The 22,203-nt window shown below is 37.3% G+C and overlaps 1 protein-coding gene and 1 pseudogene across 12 annotated transcripts in view; one reads left to right on the top strand and one right to left on the bottom strand.

Moving 5' to 3' along the window:
• The window catches only part of RIMS2 (regulating synaptic membrane exocytosis 2), a 775,110-nt gene that overhangs the window by 635,071 nt on the left and 117,836 nt on the right, over positions 1-22,203 (bottom strand). The window lies entirely within an intron of this gene.
• The window catches only part of LOC111549536, a 62,624-nt pseudogene continuing 53,483 nt past the window's right edge, over positions 13,063-22,203 (top strand).

Below are 22,203 nucleotides of genomic sequence, written 5' to 3'. Positions count from 1 at the left end.
AAAAGCATGGCAACAGCATCTGCATCAGATGAGGGCTTCAAGTTGCTTCCACTCATGGTGGAAGGTGAAGGGGTACCATGCAGAGATCACACAGAAAGAGAGGAAGCAAGAAAGAGGGCAAGAGGTGCCAGGCTGTTTTTAACAACCAAAACTCATGAGAATGAACAAAATGAGAATTCACTCACCCTCCACTCCCAAGAAGGGCATTAATTTACTTATGAGGGATACACTTCCATGACCTAAACACCTCACATTAGGCTCTACTTCCCAACACTGCCATACTAGGGATCAAACTTTTACATGAAATTTGGTACAAACAAACAAACAATAACCAAGCTATAGCCCCATGGGAATGGGGAATTAAGCGAGATTGATTGGTAGGTACATATATACAGTTAGACAGAAGAAATATGACCTAGTGTTTGATAGATCAGTACAGTAATAATAGTTTACAATAATCTATTGTATATTTCAAAATAGAAGAGAATAACTCAAATGTTTCTCGCATAAAGAAAAGACAAATATTTAAGGTGATGACACTGAAAACCAATGACACTGATTTAATCTTACAGAATATACTAATGTATTAAATCATTACATATACCTCTAAAATTTGTATATCCATTATATATCAATAAGAAATTGAAGAAATAAATAATACCAAGCAATGTATTGTCTCTACAAGAAACTCACTTTAAACATAAACAAAAACTAGAGTATCCACATTAATTTCAAACAAAGCCAACTTTAGAGCAAGGAAAATTATCAGAGATAAATCAAGGTATTTCATAGTAATAAAAGGATGAATGCCCCCAAGAAAACATAACAATCCTTAATGTGTGCGTACATAACAACAAAGTGTCAAAATACAGGAGGCAAAATCTGATACACTTTCAATGATAAAGAGATTAATCCACTGTTACAGATGCTGTTTACACAGCTATCAATAATTGACATATACAGTTGGCAGAAAATCAGTGAAGATGTAGTTGAAATGAACAGCATAAATAAAATTGATCTAATGAACATTTTATAATGCTCCTTCCAACAACAGCATAATACACATTCTTCTTAAGCTCCCAGGGAACATACACCAAGACAGACCGCATTCTAGGCCATGAAACGCCCTTTAATACATTTAAAAGAATACAAATCATTCAAAGTATGCTCTGAGTTCACAGAGGAACTAAATAAGAAATTAACAGCAAAACTACAGTGAAAAATCTCAAAATATCTGGAAATTAAACCATACGCTTCTAAAAATACATGAGTCAAGTCTCAAAATAGATTAAAAATATGCTTAACTAAATGAAAGCGAAAATACAATCTATCAAAACTTGTGAGATGCAGCTAAAGCAGTGCTTAGATGAAAATGTCTAGCATTTTAATGCATATATTATAAAACATATCTACAATCAATAAAGCTTCTACCTTAGTAAACTAGAAAAAGAAAATAAAATCTAAAGTAAGCAGAGGAAAATAAATAATAAAAGTTAAAAATCAATGAACTTGAAAATGGGCATCAATAGACAAAATAAACAATACCAAAGCCGCCTCTTTGAAAAGACCAATAAATTGATAAATTCCTAGCTAGTCTAATAAAGGAAAAAAGAAAAGACATAAATCACTAATATAAAAAATGAAAGACAGTCCATCACTTCTGATCACATGACATTAAAAAGATTTTTAAAAAAGTAAGAACACTATCCCAAATCTGATAATTTTGGTGAAATGAACCATTTCCTTGAAAGATACAATGTACCAATGCTCACAAAAGGACATGTCTACATCTATTTCAAAAATTGAATCAATATATAAACCAAAGAAATATATACCAAATCTATAAAAGGAAAACTACAGAACTCTGATGAAATAAATATAAGAAAATTTAAATAAATAGGGAAGTATGTCATGCTCACAGATAAAAAGACTCAACATTTTTAAGATGTCAGTTCTCATGATTTGATCTATAGAAACATGGTAATCCCAGTCAAAATCTCATCAAGTTGTTTTGTGCATATCAACAATGACTCAAAGTTTATATAAAAAGGCAAAAGACCTAGCAATCGCACTTTCTAGGTATGTAGTCAGAAGACTGAAAACATGTTCACACAAAAACCTATACATCAATGTTTCTAGCAGCTTTATTCATAATCTCAGAAAACTGAAAACAACCAAGATGTTAAGAGGTGAATGAATAAACAAACTATGGTAAATCCATACGAGGGACTACTACTCAGCAATAAAAAAATAAACTACTGATATGAACAACATGACTAAATATTAAATGTATTTTGCTAAAAGAAACAATTGAGAACTAAAAAGCTGCATAAGGTTTGATTCCAATTATATGACATTCTGGGAAAGGCAAAACTATAGATAAAGAAAACAGAGTAGAGGCTAATGGGTCAATGATAGAGGGAAGTATTAACTACAAAGAAGTCACACAAGGAAATTTTTAGAGTGTTGAAACTATTCTATAGTGTTGCTGGATAATTATGTGTTTGTCAAAACCCATGGAATTATGCATCATAAACATTAAATGTTAATGTTTGCAAAGTTTTTTAAAAAATCCCTGGAAGGAATATAAAATGTGACAAATTGATCAAATTGTATTTAAAAGGTACAATATAACCTAGTTAGTTAAAAGAGAGTGAGGAATAAAGGAGGTGTCCTAAAGAACATTAGGAAAGGATATTTTAACTAGATAATTGTAATACCAAAGACAAAAAATAACAATACATAAGCATTGTACTCTGGTAAACTTGTTTCCATACTATACAAGTTAGTAATTGTGAAACTATTCTACATTTATACTGTGGTTGAGCAATGAGTAAATAACTGCCACAGAATACAAATAAACAAAGAGAGGAGGCTAGAATGAACCCTGCCTGCAGTGCTAAATTTAGAGTCAGACATATCAGTATAAAATCACACATATTTACATATTTTCAAGGTAGATGATAGATGAATAAATAAATAGAGGTTGAGAAATAAATATAGATATGTGTGTCTACACAAGTTTATATATACAAGTATTTCCTCATTTTGTTTGCTGAGAGAGCCTAGAAACAGTGACATCCCAAATGCAATGAGCACATCTGGTACAAAGATCTTTGTTTCTAAATACCATTCTCCAATCAAAGACGCTTTGAGAAATGGCTAATTTTCCAGGTAGGCAGAAAAAAATACAAAGTTAACCTAGATTATCTTGTAATGCCAGAAAATAAGAAATTGTTCAAAAACATAAAAACATGGAGTATGTCAAAAAGCACAAAATCAACCTGAAAGAGTTCCCAATGGCCAAAGCTGGAACTATTTGAGGACAAACAAAAACCCCATATGCATTATAATGCTCCCTCGAAAAATAAATATCCATTAATCTGTACTGATATAGATAAATAAATAATTAGAGGAGATGGCACATATTTCCCTTACAGAAGAATGCCAAATAATAAACATTAAAGTCATGAAGAAAATAGAAAGTCATCATTAGAACATCACAGTAGTAACTGTTGTAGGTAAGATCCACTGATATATGCTAATATTAGAAATCAAAGCTTAAAGGAGAAGCAATATTTGCATAGCCTCAAGTATCTCCCCCCAAATATTTATTAATTACTGTGGTTTAGATAGATATCTAAAAGTTATTTTATACTCATTCTTCAAGTGGTGGAGCTTAATTCCTCTCCCCTTAAACAGCGACTGAAATTAGTGACTCATTTGCAACTAAGAGAAAATAAAAAGGAAACAATTATAACTTTACAGCAGAGAAACCTGAGACACAACTCTAACTATATGATCAAAATTAGCCCCCAGTATGATGTGATACCACTGTGGTATTCTTCCAAAAACTTCAAAACTCCAGTTGAATCAGGGGAAAAATAAAAACAAACCCAAACTGAAGAACATCTACAAAAACTCAAATTAAGGAACACTCTTTTTCTTTGTTTTCACAGCTTTCGCCAGTATTCTTCACAAGTATCAAAATCATGAAAACAAAGAAAGAGTGAGAAACTGTCACAAATTGGAAGAGATGAAGGAGACAGGACAATTAAATGCACTTATCCTAGATTGAATCCTGGAAAAGAAAAAGAACGTCAGTAAAAAATATAGTAAAATTTGAATAAATCCTACAGTTATTTAATAGTATTGTACCAATGCTGTTTTCTTTGTTTTGATAAATACACTGTAATTGTGTAAACTGTTGACTGCAGAAACCTAGATGAACAAGATACAGGAACTCTCTGAACCATTTTTGCAACTCTTCTAAAAAGTTAAAATTATTTCAAAATGAAAAGTTAAAACAAACAAAAACCCTTCCCACAAAAAACTGCAGGCCCACATGGCTTCAATGGTGAATTCTATAAAACATTTTAAAAATAAGTAATACTTATCTTTCACAAGTACTTATCTTTCACAAAAATCACACTCATTTTCAAAAAATGGAACACATTCCAACTCGGTTTGTGAAGCCAGCATTATTATTCTGATAACAAAACTAGAAAAAGTAAATTCAAGAAAACAAAGTTACTAATATCCTTAATGAACACAGATGCAAAAATTCTTAACACATTAGTGTGAAGTTAAACTGTAAATGAGACTCCAAGCACTCCAGACTAGATGTACTCACTGTGACTAATAGAAAAAATACCCAAATTGAGATTACAGAACAAAGCAGCCATGGTGGAGTGAAAGAAGAGTGTTTACATGCCATTTGTTCATAGAAAAGGCAAATCTGGATAAACATCCTACTTTACTCCCATAAGCCAGAACAGTTCCTGTGACCAAAGCCAAGAAAGCCTGGCAAGAAATGACCCATCAGTAGCCCTTTAGAAGAAACATCTCACAGAGCCTTCTAGTTTGGGTCTTAGGAAGCCACCCAATCAAGGGCTCAACTATCTTGGCCAATCAGAACTAAACAAGCTTGAATCCTTCATTTGCATAAATAGATCTGATTGAGAACTTGGGTGAGAACTTTCCTTATGTGAGCCAAACATTCCTTTTGTTCTTTAAAGAGGACATTTTCATTTTTCTTGAAGGCTGTGCCTCCCCAAAATGCAGATTGTTGTGAGGCAGTTTTATATAGAAAAAAAGCAAGGAGAGTGGTCAAGATTGCCAATTAGAAGGAGCTAGTATGCATGGCTCTCAAGGAAAGGAATATAAGGGCCAAATAAATACACCTTCAACAATAACATCCAGGTACTTGCGCTGAAATTAATCAGGAAAACAACCTGACCCAAAGAGAATGAAGAAAAGCAAGACAGGGCAATGGCCCACATGGGAGCAACACAGACCCAGGGAATTCTCCCCTGCCCAAAGAAGCAGTGAGTGAATGAGCGACCCCGGGAAACCATGTTTCTCCCACAGATCTATACAACCCTCAGTCAGGAGATCTCCTTGTGAACCCACTCAACCAGGGCCTTCAGTCTGACAAACAGAGCTACATGCAGTCTCAGAAGAGCAGCTGCTCAGGCATGCATGGACACCCCAGAGCGATAGATACTTGCAATTTCTGACAAAAGTAGCGGCAGTTCCAGCAAACTGGGAAGTCAGACTTCTGTGCATACCCCTAGGAAACAGACTGACTCCAGGGCACTGAGCAGCAACAGCCCACAGGCCCCACTTCCACAGCACCTCACAAGATAAAACCAACTGGCTTGAAATTCCAGCCAGCTACCAGTAGCAGCATTGCACCTACCTAAGAAGGAGCTCCCAGGCAGTGGGGCAGGCCACCATCTTCGCTGTTAAGGCATCTTAGCCATTCCAGTCTTCACACTATGGAGAGTGTGAGCTGACCTGGAGTAGAAGGGATCCACCAGCACAGCACAGCTGCTCTACCAAAATGAGGCCAGACTGCTGCTTTAAGGGAGTACCTGATCCTGTTTCTCCTCACTGGGCAAAGCCTCCCAACTAAGGCCTCCAACCACTCCCTGCCCAAGCTCTCCAGCCAAAAATGATCTAAATTCCCCCTGGTACAGTGCTCCTAGAGGAAGGGGTAGGCTCCCATCTTTGCTGTTTGGACAACTTAGCGATTCCAGCCTTTAGGCTTCAGAGTGTGTGACATGACTGGGGGCTGAGGTGGACCCCCAGCACAGCACAGCTGCTCAGCCAAAATGTGGCCCAACTTATTTCTTAAGAAGGTACTGATCCTGCTCCTCCTCACTGGGCAGGACCTACTAACTGGGGTCTCCAGCCACTTCCTGCAGGTGCCCTTGGGACAATAAGAGGTCAGTACCTCCCTGTGACAAAGCTCCCAGAGGGAGGAACAGGCTGTTATCTTTGCTGTTTTGCAGCCTTCACTGGTGATACCTCCAGGTTCTGGAAAATCCAAGATGACTAGGGACTGGAAAGGGCCCCAAGCACACTGAAGCAGCCCTATGGAAAAGTGGCCAGAGTGTTATGTGGTTGCCCATTCCCATATCTCCTCACCGGGTGAGTCATCCAGGCCTAGGCCTCCAATCACACCCCACCAGAGCTAAGTCAGTACCAACTCAGCAACTCCCTGGACAGAGCCTCCAGGGGCAATTGAAAGCCTCTCTGCCTTTTCGATAAGAAAATGTTGATAAACTTCCTTACCACCAAACCTGCCTTACAAGACATCTTGAAAGAAGCACTAAATATAGAAAAGAAAGACCTCTACCACCTAATACAAAAACAAACATAAACACAAAGACCACTGTCACTATAAAATAAGCCACACAAACAAGTCAAAATAATAACATATAAACAAGCCAACATAATAACCACACAAACAGGCCAACATAATAATCAACCAACAGCACAATGACAGGATCAAATCCACATATAGCAATACTAACCCTGAATGCAAATGGGCTAAATGTCCCACTTAAACAGCAAAGAGTGGCAAGCTGCATAAAAATGACCCAATGGTATGATGTATTCAAGAGACCCATCTCACACATGACACTCACAGGCTCAAAATAAAGGGATGAAGAAAAATCTACCAAGCAAATGAAAAACAGAAAAAAAATCAGGGTTAACAATCCTCATTTCAGACAGAACAGATTTCAAACCAACAAAAATCAAAAAAGACAAGGAAGGGAATTACATAACGGTAAAGAGTTCAATTCATCAAGAAGACCTAACTACTGTAAATACATATGCACCCAACACAGGAGCAACCAAATTCATAAAGCAAGTTCCTAGAGAATTACAGAGACATAGACTATGAAACAATAACAGTGGGAGATTTCAACACTCCACTGACAGAATTAGACAGATCATTGACGCAGAAAATGAACAAAGATATTCAGAACCCGAACTCAGTATTGTACCAAATGGATCTCATAAACCTTTGCAGAACTCTTCACTCAAAAACAACAGAATATACATTCTTCTCCTCACCACATGGAATATACTCTAAAATCAACTACATAATTAAACACAAAATAATCCTCAACAAATGTAAAATAACCGAAATCACACCAAACACACTCTCAGGTCATAGAACAATAAAAATAAAAGTCAACACAATGAAAGTCGCTCAAAACAATACAGTTACATGGAAATTAAACAAAATGCTCCTGAATGACTTTTGAGTAAATAATGAAATTAAGGCAGAAATCAAGAAGTTCTTTGAAAATAATGAGAACAAAGATACAACTTACCAGAGTCTTTGGGACAAAACTAAGGCAGTGTTAAGAGGGAAACTCACAGCACTAAAAACCTACATCAAAAGTAAGAAAGATCTCAAATTAACAAACTAACTTCACAACTCAATCAGAATTAGAGAAGCAAGAACAAATCAACCCAAAGCTAGCAGAAGATGAGAAATACAAAAATCAGAGCTGAACTGAAGGAAATCGAGACATGAAAAATCATTCAAAAGATCAACAAATCCAGCAGTTGTTTTTTTGAAAAAATTAATAGGCCACCAGCTACGCTAATAAAGAAAAGATAACATCCAAATAAAAACAATTAGAAATGATGAAGGGAATGTTACTACTGATGCCACAGAAACAGGAACAACCATCAGAAACTACTACAAACACCTCTACCCACACAAACAAAAAAACTTAGAAGAAATGGATAAATTCCTGGACACATACACCCTCCCAAGACGGAGCCAGGAGAAATTGATTCCCCAAACAGACCAATAATGAGCTCCAAAATTGAATCAGTAATAAATAGCCTGAAAACCAAAAAATGCCCAAGACCTGATGGATTCACAGCGAAATTCTACCAGATGTCCAAAGAAGATGTAGTACCTTTCCTACAGAAACTATATGAAATAACTGAGGAGGGAAGACACTTCCCAGTTCATTTTGTGAGGCCAGCATCATCTTGATACCAAAACCTCAAAGAGACAAGAGAAAAACTTCAGGCCAAAATTGTTGATGAACATGACGTAAAAATCAACAAAATACTTGCAAACTGAATCCAGCAGTACAACAGAAAGTTAATCCACCATGATCAAGTAGGCTTCATCCCCAGGATGCAAGTTTGGTTCAACACATAAAAATCAGGCCGGGCACAGTGGTTCACGCCTGTAATCCCAGCACTTTGGGAAATCGAGGCAAGTGGATCACCTGAGGTCAGGAGTTCGAGACCAGCCTGGCCAACATGGCAAAAAACCCATCTATAGTATACAAAAAAAAAAATAGTCAGGCATGGTGGCACGTGCCTGTAGTCCTGGCTACTCGGGAGGCTGAGGCAGGAGAATCGCTTGAACTTGGGTGGTGGAGGTTGCAGTGAGCCAAGATGGCACCACTGCACTCCAGCCTGGGCGACACAGCGAGACTCCATCTCAAGAAAAAAAGTAAAAGGCCGGGCGCGGTGGCTCATGCCTGTAATCCCAGCACTTTAGGAGGCTGAGGTGGGTGGATCACAGGGTCAGGAGATCAAGATAATCCTGGCTACCACAGTGAAACCCCACCTCTACTAAAAATACAAAAATTAGCCGGGTGTGGTGGCGGGTGCCTGTACTCCCAGCTATTTGGGAGGCTGAGGCAGGAGAATGGCCTGAAGCTGGGAGGTGGAGATTTCAGTGAGCTGAGATCGTGCCACTGCACTCCAGCCTGGGCGACAGAGGGAGACTCCATCTCAATAAATAAATAAATAAATAAATAAATAAATAAATAAATAAATAAATAAGGGCAGGCTTAGTGGCTCATGCCTGTAATCCAAGCACTTTGGGAGGCCAAGGCAGGCAGGTCACCTGAGGTCAGGAGTTCCAGACCAGTCTAGCCAACATGGTAAAACTCCATCTCTACTAAAAATACAAAAATTAGCTGGACATGGTGGCAGGTGCCTGTAATCCCAGCTACTTGGGAGGCTGAAGCAGAAAAATCACTTGAACCCGGGGGGTGGAGGTTGCAGTGAGCCAAGATCACACCACCTCACTCCAGGCTGGGTGAAAGAGTGAGACTGTGCCTCAAAAAAAAAAATCAATAAATATGATTCATCACATAAGCTGAAGACAAAAAACACATGATTATCTCAATAGATGTAGAAAAAGTTTTTGATAAAATTCAACATTCTTTCATGTTAAAAATTCTGAATAAACTAGGAAATGAAGGCACATACCTCAAAATAATAAGAGTCATCTATGACAAACCCACAGCCAACATTATACTGAATAGGCAAAAGCTGGAAGCTTTCCCCTTGAAAACTGACACAAGACAAGGATGCCCTCTCTCACCACTCCTATTGAACCCAATACTGCAAGTCCCAGCTAGAGGAATCAGGCAAGAGAAAGAAATAAAATGCATATAAATAGAAAAAGATGAGGTCAAACTATCTCCATTTGCCAACTTATGATTCCACACCTAGAAAACCCCATACTCTCTACACAAGAGCTCAGACCTGGCAAATGGCTTCAGCAAAGTTTTAGGATACCAAATCAACATACAAAAGTCAACAGCATTTTTATACACCAACTATGTCCAAGCTGAGAGCCAAGTGAAGAACACAGTTTCATTCAGAGCAGCCACAAAAAGAATAAAATACCTAAGAATACAGCTAACCAGGAAGGTAAAAGATCTCTACAAGGAGAATTACAAAACACTGCTCAAAGAAATCAGAGAAGACAAAAACAAATGTAAAAACATCCCATGCTCATGGATAGGAAGAATCAATATCATTAAAATGCCCATACTACCCAAAACAATTTAGATTCAGTGCTATTTTTATCAAACCACCAATGACACTCTTCACAGAACTAGAAAAATCTACTTTAAAATTCATATGGAAGCAAAAAAGAGGCCAAATAGCCAAGGTAATCCTAGGTAAAGAGAACAAAGCCAGCGGCATCACATTACCTGACTTTGAACTATACCATAAGGCTACAGTCACTAAAACAGCATGGTACTGGTACAAAAACAAGCACATACACCAATGAAACAGAATAGTGAGCCCAGAAATAAGGGTACACATCTACAACCATCTGATCTTCAACAAAACTCACAAAAATAAGCAATGGGGAAAAGAATATCTATGCAATAAATGATGCTGGGTTAACTGGCTAGCCATAAGCAGAAGATTGAAGTGGGACCCCTTCCTTACCCCTTCCTTACACCATATACAACAATCAACTCAAGATGGATTAAAGACTTAAATATAAAACCCAAAACTATAAAAACCCTGGAAGAAAACCTAGGCAATACCACCCTGTACATAGGAACAGGCAAAGTTTTCATGGCAACGACACCAAAAGTTTTCATGGCAAAGACACCAATTGCAACAAAAGCAAAAACTGACAAATGGTATCTAACTACATTTAAGAGTTTCTGCACAACAAAAGAAACTATCAACAGAGTAAACAGACAACCTACAGAATGGGAGAAAATATTTGTGAACTATGCATCTGACAAAGATCTAATATCCAGCATCTACAAGGAACTTAACCAAATTTACAAGAGAAAAACAAGCAAGTCCATTAAAAAGTGGGCAGAGAGCATGAACAGACACTTCTCAAAAGAAGACATACATGCAGCCAACAAGCATATTAAAAAAACAAAAACAGCTCAATTCACTGCTCATTAGAATGATATTTTGGGCTATGTTCCACTTGTTCTCACTGTTTTTCTTTTTTTGGTTCCTTTTTTTCTGTTCTTTTTTGGGTTACTGAAGCATATTTTATTATTCTAGTACTTCATTTTCTTTTATCTGTAGTGTTTGGGGCACATCTCTTTTCATAGTTTTCTAGGAATATGTGTGTGTGTTTGTGTGTGTGTGTGACTTATCATAGTCTTTCAACATCTTACCACTCTAAGTAGCATGTCGAAATTTTTTTTTTTTTTTTTTTTTTGAGATGGAGCTTTGCTCTTGTTGCCCAGGCTGGAGTGCAATGGCATGATCTTGGCTCACTGCTACCTTTGTCTACCTAGTTCTAGAGATTCTCCTGCCTCAGCCTCTCATGTAACTGAGACTACAGGGACCTGCCACTATGCCCAGATAATTTTTGTATTTTTAGTAGAGACAGGGTTTCACCATGTTGCCTTGGCTGGTCTGAAACTCCTGACCTCAGGTGGTCTGCCCACTTTGGCCTCCCAAAGTGCTGGGATTACAGGCGTGAGCCACCACACCCAGCCACATCTAGAAATCTTATTATTTTATAAGCCTCTCTACCTGTCCTCTTTGTTATATAGTTGTCTTAAATATTCCTTTATATACTTTGAGAAACCCATCAGTGTTGTAATTTTCTTTCAGCCATCAAACATAAAGAACTCAAAAGGAAAATATCCTCTCATAATTACCCAAATACTTACTCTTTCTATTGCTCTTTCTTCATTATGGTTGTTCTAAGTTTCCTGTTATTATTTCCTATCTTTCTGTTTCTAAAACTGCCTTTATTCATTCTTTTAGAGCAAGCCTGCAGATAACAAATGTTCTTAGATTTCCTTCATCTGAGAATGCTTCGTATTTCACCTTAACTCTTGAAGGATATTTTTGATAGATTTAAGATTTTGAATTTACAGTTCTTTTGTTACAGCATTTCAAAAATGTAACCATTTACTTCCAGTCTTTATGGGTTTTGATGAGAAATCTGCTATCATTCGAAAAAATCTGCTGCTGTTCTCCTAGGCAAAATATTATTACTCCTATGTTAGGCATCATTTCTTTCCGGCTGCTTTCGAGAATTTTTTTTTTTTTTTTTTGTCTTCAGTTTTCAGAAATTTTATTATGATGTGTCTCAGCCGGAATTTCTTTTGGTTTGGACTGACATTGGTTCACTCAGTTTCTTGAATCTGTAAGTTTATGACTTTCCCCCAATTTGTGAAGCTTTTGCTCATATTTCTTCAAAATTTCTTTATAGTTTTGTGCTCTTCTCCTTTTTTTCTGGGACTCTGAGGACACATATATTAGATATTTCATTCCCCCTCTCCCTGCCTTCCTTTGTACTGCCAGAGTATCCAAGATGGTTCATTTGTTAATTTCTTTTTTCTGTTTATCAGATTTTAAAATCGGTATTACTCAGGTTTCAAGTTTATAGTTTATTTCCTATTTCATCTTGTTCTGCTATTGAGCTCATCTAGTATGGTTTTTGGTTATTCCATTTTTTAGTTCTAAAATGATAGCCTTTTAATGATAGCTGCTTTAAAATATTTGGAATTAATCATCATCTATATCATTAGTGTTGGCATATGTTAATTGTATTTTTTCACTGAAATTGAAATTTTCCTAGTTCTGAATATGACAAGTAGTTTTAAATGGTATCCTGTACCTTTTACATATTATTTTATGATACCCTTCTTCCTATTTTTTACTTCCTGTTAGATGACATATACATATCTTTGCTTATTTTTGTGGGCTGCAGTTCAAATGTCAGTTTAGTTTTCAAAGCCTTTCCAATGTGCTTCTGGTCTGCCCCACTTATGTGTTATCCCGAAGCCAATCTAAAACCTGGGAGTTATTTTATACCACTGCTGAGTTCTTAAAGTGTTTGCTGTTTTGATTTTGGTCAGCTTCTTGCATTGTCTGTTCAGGGATCTGTCCAGGACTTCATACGCAGATTATAAAAATTCTTCCAACACTCTCAGTAATCCTCCTTCAGCTCTCTAATTGAGAGGACATGGTATTCTGGCTCATGATTGCATCATGGGGATGGAGGAGAGGGTCTGTCCACAATCTGTTGACTGCAGCACCCAGTTGCAGCCGGTGTGGGGTGGGGGTGAAGAGGTACTATCTCATTACTGAAGGGCAAGGATGCAATACAGTTTCTGCTGAGAACCTGTATCTGGGAACAGGGGCCTCTCTCACTATTACAGGGCAAGGATAAAAGGGCTCTTACCACAATCCCCACAGGTATGGAGAGGGTGCTGCTTTGTTTTTCAGGCTGTGGTTGGTGGACAGAGCTCTGCTCACAATCTGGGAAGCTGCAGTGCTCCGTGGGGAGAGGAAGGAGTCTCTCTTTCCATGCTCTTTTCCTGGAGCAGGCAAGTACAATCAAAATGTTTTTGTTCTGTTGGCTGTCCTTTTTCTGATCCTTTAGCTAGAGATAGCAGGCTTTCCTTGGGACTTTTTTTTTTTTTTTTTTTTTTAGTATGTATCTGTTGATGTTTCTGGGTTGTGGGTCTCTTTAGTGCCCATGCTGGGGTATAGAGAGGGCAAAACAAAACAAAACAAAAAACCCAGGGGCCAGCCACAGTGCCTCATACCTGTAATCACAGTACTTTGGGAGGCCGAGGTGGGCAGATTACCTGAGGTTGGGAGTTCCAGACCAGTCTGACCAACATGGAGAAACTCCATCTCTTCTAAAAACACAAAATTAGCTGGCCGTTGTGGCACATGCCTGTAATCCCAGCTACTCGGGAGGCTGAGGCAGGAAAATTGCCTTAACCCAGGAGGTGGAGGTTGCAGTGAGCCAACATCATGCCATTGCACTCCAGGCCTGGGCAACAAGAGTGAAATTCCGATTTGAAAAAAAAAAAAAGAAGAAAGGCTCTCACTCCCACTCCCTCCCAGGGGTTTTCTCTTGAAGTTCCTATCCAGTCCACTTTATTTTCTTTCTCTTGTAAGGTCTTCTATTAGTTGCTTTTTGAATTTTGTCTAGAGTTTTAAAATTGCAATTAGTAGAGAAAATAAAGTGGAGTGCACATACCCAACTTGTCTGGAACCAGCCATAGTTTATTTACTGTTCGCTTAATGTTTTGTTTCCTCACCAGTTTATTTTCCCCAATGCCTTATATAAAGTACCTAATTTGTTAATATTACAATGATTAAACAAAATTAATTACAGGTAACTCTGGATTGTGAAATTGTTTGAGGTCTAGATAGTATACATGCAGTTGTTCAGTAACTTTGGAGAGCCTGAATCCATGAAGAGAGTTGTAAATTTGGCACCCAGTTACATAAAAGAGCAGGTGCATTTAGGTTTTGAAAAGCACTAGATTGACATAAATTAAAAGCACCTAAAGTACGCTTCATCTAAATTTAAAGCATGAAGAAAGGTATAAATGATTACTTTTTCTACACCAAAAAAATGAGCTTAACTGATTACTATTTTGGGTTGACAATCATTATGTTATAGCATGTGAAGTCAGTAGTTCTCCACTGTAAAACTGATCTCTCTTTTTACTTTCTTCATGAACTCTTAAAGGACATCTGTTGCAGGAAGTCAGGGACCCTGAATGGAGGGACCTGCTGGAACCAAGGCAGAAGAATAAAAATTGTGAAGATTTCATGGACATTTATCAGTTCCCAAAATTAATACTTTTATAATTTCTTATACCTGTCTTTACTGCAATCTCTGAACATAAATTGTGAAGATTTAATGGACATTTATCACTTCCCCAATCAATACTCTTATAATTTCTTATGCCTGTCTTTACTTTAATCTCTTAATCACGTTATCTTCATAAGCTGAAAATGTGCATCACCTCAGGACCGCTATTGTACAAATGGATTGTAAAACATGTGTGTTTGAACAATATGAAATTAGTGCACCCTGAAAAAGAACAGAATAACAGCAATTTTCGACAAACAAGGAAAGATAACCATAAGATCTGACTGCCTGCGGGGTCAGGCAGAATAAAGTCATATTTTTCTTCTTGCAGGGAGCCTATAAATGGACGTGCGAGTAGGAGAAATATCGCTGAATTCTTTTCCCAGCAAGGAATATTAATAATTGAAACCCTGGGGAAGGAATGCATTCCCGGGGGTAGGTCTATAGACGGCCGCTCTGTGAGTGTCTGTCTTATGCGGTTGAGATAAGGACTGAAATATGCCCTGGTCTCCTGCAGTACCCTCAGGCTTACCAGGATTGGGAAATTCCAGCTTGGTAAATTCTAGTCAGACCAGTTGTCTGCTCTCAAACCCTGCTTCCTGTAAAGATGTTTATCAAGACAATGCGTGTACAGTGGGACATAGACCCTCATCAGTAATTCTAATTTTGCCTTGCCTTGTGACCTTTATTGCCCTTTGAAGCATGTGATCCTTGTGACCTACTCCCTGTTCGTACACCCCCTCCCCTTTTAAAATCCCTAATAAAAACTTGCTGGTTTCACAGCTCAAGGTTGCCATCATGGTCCTACCAATATGTGATGACACCCCTGGAGGCCCAGCTATAAAATTCTCTCTTTGTACTCTTTCTCTTTATTTCTCAGACTGGCCGACACTTAGGGAATGTAGAAAGAACCTATGTTGAAATATTGGGGGCTGGTTCCCCCAGTAGACATAAATATTTTTTATGGTATTAGATCAATATATGCATTACTGGAAAACATTCAGTTGTATCATTTTTATGTGAAACAGCTGCTTAGAATAATTTGAACTTGTTTGTAGTTTTTTATGCTGTGTCCTATATTACATTATTGTAATAATTGTTTGCTGATGTTCATATTTTTGCAGTTAGTCTGGAATATTTTGTTATTATTATTACTATATTTTTCTTTCTTGGCTGCTGCTAGTATATTGCTTCTTCAATGACTGCCCTATTCATTTTTCACACACATCAAAGAAAAACTGGCAGTAAAGAATAATTGCAATTAGTTGGTAACAGAAGAGGTTGACAGCTTTGTAACCATGCTTTATTAAGAATTGAGTATCTTCAATCTATGAATCAGAACTCAGGTTTTCAACATTCAACAATTCTCTTAATACAAATACCTGAATGAAACATTTTCATGAGCGTTAACACATATATTTAAATTAAACTGTGTCCCTATGTTTCAGATAATGTACCATCTAAAGTGTTAATATATAGAGAATTTATAATTCACTTATGCACTTAAAAAACGTTTATCACGTACTTATTATATGACAGGTACTTTGTTAGGTCTTGAAGTCATAAAGATGAATGAAACATGTTTCCTATTATCAAGGAGTTCATACCCTATTGAGAAAAGATAAATATATGAACAGTTAACTCTACTAGTGTGTGTATATATATATTTACACACACATACACATATGTACACATAATAAATGTATGTCTACATTTTATATATATTATATAATGTATTCATGTATGTATGCATCTATCTATCATAAAAGCAGAATAATGTTACAAAGCCAGCAGGACTACAAACTATGTAGTTCATTGATGTACAATTATAACTACGTCAGACCTGCCTGCATTCAATAAATGTCTGTTAAATGTTTGCTGAATTAACATAAATAATTTTCACTTACTTTGCTTTCTTTCATCATTATACCCTTTATCACTGTGATCTCCAGATGTCACTCAAACTATTCAAGCTTTGGTTCATACTGTGTTAAACACGCTTTATCATTAGAAATAATTCTCCCTTTATATATTGTTCTAAGGACAACAAATAAACACATGGGAAAGCATTTTATAAACTGTAAGTTACTGCATTAGGTAATGTAAAGAATTCTATCCTTGATTTTATGCTGTTGTATGAATAAAAAGACAAAAGCAAAATGTTATATTATTAAATCCATTTTTCATTTCTGCCTTCTCAGTGCTCTGTTCTAGAATGTAGCTCTTGAACCAGAATGTGAACTTATTGTGGGCAGGATACTTTGAGTCTTAGTATCTACCTTATTCAGTACTCCTTAAGTGCCCTGACTTTGTGCCTGATATAGTAGGTGCTTAAAAAATGTTGTTGATGGACAACTTTGCTTTGTGCACATGTACCCTAGAACTTAAAGTATAAAAAAAAAAAAAAGGTTGCATTATACTGCAAAATAAACAAATACCCCTGCCCCAACCCTTTATATAGCCAACCTCCTTCCCCCTAAAAACACTGTATGAGTTAGTAACAGGATGAACAAGAAAGACAGCCAGTTGAAGTAAGAAACAAAATTAAAGAATCTGACAGGATATAAACTGATTATATTTAAAAAGTAAAAATGCTATTTTTACATATTTACTTTATTTCCTTTACCCTTCCACATTCTTCTGCCAAAAAGGGGCTTAGTATTTTCTGTGCACCATTTTATTTGTGTGTATATGTATGTGTCTATAAATATTCATTGGTTAAAATCAGAAAATACAGATATGTATAAAGATGAAAACCACTCATAAGACTTATCTTTTAAATTGAGGATAAGAGTCCTTACCATTAGAGTGAAGAGGATTAAATGAATTAATATTTGTAAATACTTAGAATAGTGCCTGATACATAGTAAGTCATTATATAAAAATGTTTGTGTATTAAATAGAATAAAATCAAACAAGCAAATGATATCCACTATTAATATTACACATATACACATGCATAGCAAAGTTAGATTATTCCCTGAAGAATTTCACGGTGACAGTAAGCAAAAGAAATTCTTATACAAAGGGAGAGTTATTACGAGGAATTGGCTCACATGATTATGGAGGCTGAGAAGTCCCACAGTCTGCCATTTGCAAGCTAGGAAATCAGTATTGTAACTCAGTCAGAGTCCGAAGGCATGAGAACTAAGTGGAGCTTAGGGTACAGATCTCAGTCCGAGGGATGTCCTAGCTTAAGCAGGCAGGCAGTCAGCAAATGGGGAGAATTCCTCCTTCCTCTGCCTTTTATTTTGTTCAAGCCCTCAACTGATTGCATAATGCAACAAACAGTGGGGAGTGCAATTCACTTTACTGAGTTTAGCTTTTCAAATGCTAATCTCATCTGGAAACACATTCACAGACACACCTCAAGATAATGTTTAATCTGGGCATCCTTTGGCCAGTCAAGTTGACACATCAAATTAACTATCATAATGGGTTTTGTTTGTGAGTTTTGCTTACTATGGGTTTGTAGCTTTTAGCCATTTAAACTAGAGAGGTCCTTAGAAGTGAGTCTTTTTTTTTACAATTAACATTAACTTAGTCTATTCTGGATTTAATTGATCATTTTTTCCCTTTTAAATTTCTTTTCTCTTAGACACTGAGAAAAATCCCTCTTGTACCCTTGTGCTGAAGGTCATCAGAAGATATTTATTTAATGTGATAGATCTCCCTAGAGGTAAAGGTCTGAACTTGATACTTGATAACCTCTAGTTCCTTTCTTTAAAAAAAAAAAAAAAAAAAAAAAAACTGAAGAAACCCTACTTTAATATTTATGTCTGTACCAAGGAAATGATTCAACATTCATTGAGAGCCAATTATTTGCCATACATACTACATATTTTTATAATTAGAAAATATTTCAAACATCTAAAACATTTTATATAGCCATAAAATGTGTTCTGTACTTTATTATTTTACTTAATCCCAACTACCAGTCTATGAGGTAGCTACTGTAGTCCCCATTTTTACAAATGGGTAATAAAATGGTTAAATAACTTACTAGGGATGAATGTTAGGGCTAGCATAAAACCTCAGTCTGCTTGACTCAGAAGCCCATACTCTTTCATATAAAAACTAGCAAAATCACACTGGGAGATCATGTTGCTTTTTTTTAACCATCAATATGTCAGATCAAATCTGTCACCTGCATTTGCTTTGAGACTGTCTTATGGATAAAACAGAGACACTGTCTTTCTTTACTCTTTTCAAGTTGTTTCAGAAATTCTCATTATTTTAAGTGCTCTCATATGTTGTGACAGCAGGTTCCTTTGTCAGCCATCCTGTTCAGAATAAATAATCTGCACTACGCCAGCATGATTTATTGCTGCTACTTCCTTTCTTTATGTTTTGAGTAATTTTATCACAAAAGGACATAAAGTGTTTTAGACATGTGCAAATGCCTGAGTGACTAGAGCAGTTTCCCTGGCTGTTTAGCCAGCTGCCTGTGGCTGGTGCTCCATTTGATAGCAGGGGAGAGAAGATAGGAGAGCACATAAGGTTATCAAAATAAGGTAGATACACTGAATCACAGCACCCTTGTTAAACAGGTGGTGCTAATTGCAAATCCCTTTTCTTGAGGACTATTGAAAATGGAATTTGCATCTGTATGTATGAGATTGCTCAATCTATGACCTGGCTACAATCATAGTGTACAGTGGGTGGTTACTTTTTTTAATTTAAACCCAGATGGCATCTTAAAAATGTTACATATATTTAATTATTTTAAAAAGTGAAAAATAGAAACAGGAAAGATAAAATTCCCCACAATCTTGACACTGTCACTGAAATACTAATAACATTTTTATGTGTTTTGCATTTGTCTTTTTAAAATGTTATGCATTAAAAAAACACTTAGAGGTAATCTTCCAGATAATATCTTCACATTTCTTCTGGACTCAAGGTTTATATGACTTATAGTGATGATGCTGAAAAATTTCAGAACATAATGTATGTGTCATTGTTTGTATTCATTTAATCAGACATAGATACCTTTCTAACACTAATTTGTTGCTCTACTTTAAATCATAAATTCTTATAATCCACTATAGCAAAAGTATTTTTTCTTTCTTCATAATTTACTTTTGTCTTCTCTTCCATAAAGGGTGATAACCTTATTCTTTGTGAATAATTTTTATATTGTTAGAAATATACTTTTCTCTACAAATCTCTAGAAATTAATGATAATTTTTTAAAAAGATACTATGGCAAATCACAATATTTTTGGATTATTTTTATACACATAAGCATTAAATATATCATTTGGGAACCAATTATTTTTGGTTACACTGATAGTCCAGTAAATTAAGTTGCTGTACTCATATTCTATTATATAACTTAGTACTTAGAAACAATATGAGAGTTAATTTGTTTTATTTTTGCTACCGTACATATATGATCAAAACGTACATAGATGTCTCAAAAATACAACCATTTCTCCTACATACATTCGTTCTGATGTTTGTGAATATTTACTATGTGCCAAGCATTGTTCAAAAATTTTGGGTCCCAGAGATAAATGTAAAAAGTAAAGTAGAGGTTCCTCTTCAAAGACTTTCCTCCCCATCTAATTAGGAGTAAATAGTAACTTCTCTTAGAAGCAAAATTTATTCAAGGACCTGGGCTAACATTCTTAAATATCTGCTAGCCATAATGAAGAAATCAATGAACTTTATGTTCTTAGCTCCCATAATTTAGCCTAAATATTTGCCCTGACATGCTTATACTGGTACAAGCAAGCATTAGGTCATAGCCTATTCCTCTTCCTTATTTGAAGGTGTTTTTACCTTTCTCAGCATTCCACAAGTTACTTCCTCCTTCCTTTGTTCTCCTCTGCCTTTGCCTCTTTTAAAAAGTTCTAAGTTGCTAACCAATCAGGACAAATACAGAATGTGAGGTTCTGTTCCAGCCAACGGAAACCAGACATAGCAGTAGGGCGGTCTTGACCCTGTCTCCTTTGTTCAGTGTACTCTCGTGGCAAAACTGCTGGCAGGTGTACCCTTTCTGCAGAAAGTAAAAATGGCCTTGCTGAGGAGATTAAATTTATGTTCAAGTGCTACGTCTTTACGGCAACAAGAAACAAGCATTTCTAACATAAATAAGACATAATCCCTACTTTCAGAAGAAGAGTCATGAGGACCCCATTCCTGACCTTAGCTACCAGGTGACATTACTAGACACACCCAGGACCATGAGTGTGTCTTGAAGGAAGAATCCAGTACTTGTCTTGCGAGGATTAATCACCTGGTGACTCTTGAAGAGCCCTTAGTCTCCGAATAACCAGCAGTGATACCTAGGTAAGTATGCCATGGGCCTTGGGGTCTGAAATGCACTGACTACAGATGCAACCCAGGACATTCCCAGCTGCAGTGGCTATAGTGAAATACTTCTGTTTGATAAAATCAGACGGACACCTAAAGGAAACTATGTCTTGCATCTTAGGTACCAGTCCAGCCACAGTGGGGTGGAGCAATAAGTAGGCCCGTGAAGTCCCTGACCCCAGGCTTAGGCTCTTGGAGAGAATTTCTGGACCTGCCCTAGGCCAGGGGGGAGCCCACTGCCCTGAAGGGTGAGTCTGATACATGGAAGCATTCACCGTGGAAGAGCCCTTGGGCTTTAAATGAACATCAGCGATAGCCTGGCAGAATCCTCCGCAACACCTCAGTGGGCTAGGGCTGGTATGCCCACAGGGATAGACTCCTCTGTCTGTTGAAGGTAGAGGGGAGAATGAAAGGGACTTTATATTGTGGTTTAAGTGTCACCTTAGCCACAGTAGAATACAATATCAGACAAATTTCTAAGGTTTTTGACTCCAAACCCTAGCTCCCAGAAAGCATCTCTAGACTCATCTGGAGCCTGGGGAAACTCACCACCCTGAAGGGAAGGACCCAAATCTGCTTGCCTTCACCATCTGCTAATTGTAGAATCCTAGGGCCTTGAGTACACATAGGTGGTAACCAGGGACTTAAGCAAGACCCAGTGCTCTGTTGGCTTCAGGTCTGACCCAATGCAGTATCAGCGGTGGTAGCCACAAGAGTGCTTGCATCAACACACCCCCAGTTCCAGGTGGCACAGCACAGAGAGAGACTCCATTTGTCTGGAAAAAAGTAAGGTAAAAGAACAAGAGTCTCGGCCAGGTGCAGTGGCTCATGCCTATAATTCCAGCACTTTGAGAGGCCAAGGCAGGCAGATCACGAGGTCAGGAGCTTGAGACCAGCCTGGCAAACACTGTGAAACCCCATCTCTACTGCTTGGGAGGCTGAGGCAATAGAAATGCTTGAACCCAGGAGGCAGAGGTTGCAGTGAGCCAAGATGGTGCCACTGCACTCCAGCCTGGGTGACAGCACGAGATTCCATCTCGATGGGAAAAAAAAAACAAGTCTCTAGTCTCTGTCTAGTAATCCAGAGAACTCTTCCAGATGTTATACAAGACCACCAAAGTGGTACCTGCATGAGTCTGCAAGAACCACAGTGGTATTGGGCCTGAGACCCATGTCCATTCTGATACCTGAAAC

This window comes from Piliocolobus tephrosceles, chromosome 7 (genome assembly GCF_002776525.5).
Source record: "Piliocolobus tephrosceles isolate RC106 chromosome 7, ASM277652v3, whole genome shotgun sequence".
Lineage (NCBI taxonomy): Eukaryota > Metazoa > Chordata > Mammalia > Primates > Cercopithecidae > Piliocolobus > Piliocolobus tephrosceles.
This window is presented reverse-complemented; position numbering and strand designations above follow the sequence as displayed.